Raw genomic sequence first — 526 nt, forward strand, 5'->3', positions numbered from 1 at the left:
GACAAAACTCTATATTGATCAATAGCTGGAGCCGAAAGAAAATCTCAGTAATTTAGGGTATCTAAGCAGCCGAACGAGTCATGAAAAGGGGCGCATCGCGAGACAAATTCCAACTGCGGCCACGAATTTGTTCCGTTCTTGCAATTGTTTGGTCGAAAAGTAACTTATCAAGTCTATGACTTGGATTTTCGGCAATGTGCAACATATCGTAAAAGTCTAAGTCTTACATTGAACTCCATACACGAAATCCCGAGTATTAGAAGTTAGAAATCCCATGTCAAATGGAATCTGTACAGCTAGTGCTTTGAAATCTTAGTAAATTAGTCTTTAATTCTTCGTCCTTTTGGATTCACTCGAGTATTATTACCATAGGATTCTGACGCTGGTGTATAACACACTGATATATTGGGTTTTTGGACTTTATCCATCGTCCTGGTTTTTAAGATAACAAATAAAAACACGACGTTTCGGAAACTGGATCTGTTTCCGTCCTCAGGTGAAGGTAAAGGGAAACACCTATTAGGTG

Source organism: Cryptotermes secundus, unplaced genomic scaffold (assembly GCF_002891405.2).
Source record: "Cryptotermes secundus unplaced genomic scaffold, Csec_1.0 scaffold1087, whole genome shotgun sequence".
NCBI lineage: Eukaryota > Metazoa > Arthropoda > Insecta > Blattodea > Kalotermitidae > Cryptotermes > Cryptotermes secundus.